Raw genomic sequence first — 561 nt, 5'->3', positions numbered from 1 at the left:
CAGCCCCCCTTTCCTTCTCTCCTCCTCATCCTTCCCTCCTTCTCCTACTAGGAATTGGAAAGAGGGGAATCCTACTTGGACTGGGGAGTCCTAATAGGATTCTCCACACCTGGCATGCCCCCTTGGGCCGGCCACCTCTTCCCTCCCCTCCTTTATATACGTGGCCGTGTGCGGTGCCCCTCTCCACAGTTACACACATCGGTCATATCGTCGTAGTGCTTAGGCGAAGCCCTATGCCGGTAACTTCATCATCACCGTCACCACACCGCCGTGCTGAAGAAACTCTCCCTCGGACTCAACTGGATCAAGAGTACGACGGACGTCACCGAGCTAAACGTGTGCTGATCACGGAGGTGCCATACATTCAGTACTTGGATCGGTTGGATCGCGAAGACGTTCGACTACATCAACCGCGTTACTAAACACTTCCGCTTTCAGTCTACGAGGGTACGCATGGACACACTCTACCCGCTCGTTGCTACGCTTCTCCTAGATAGATCTTGCGTGATCGTAGGCAAAAAAATTTGAAATACTACATTCCCCAACAAGAAACTTAGAGTA

Source organism: Triticum dicoccoides, chromosome 7A (genome assembly GCF_002162155.2).
Source record: "Triticum dicoccoides isolate Atlit2015 ecotype Zavitan chromosome 7A, WEW_v2.0, whole genome shotgun sequence".
NCBI lineage: Eukaryota > Viridiplantae > Streptophyta > Magnoliopsida > Poales > Poaceae > Triticum > Triticum dicoccoides.
The sequence above is the reverse complement of the archived record's forward strand: the minus strand, read 5'-3'. Positions refer to the sequence as shown.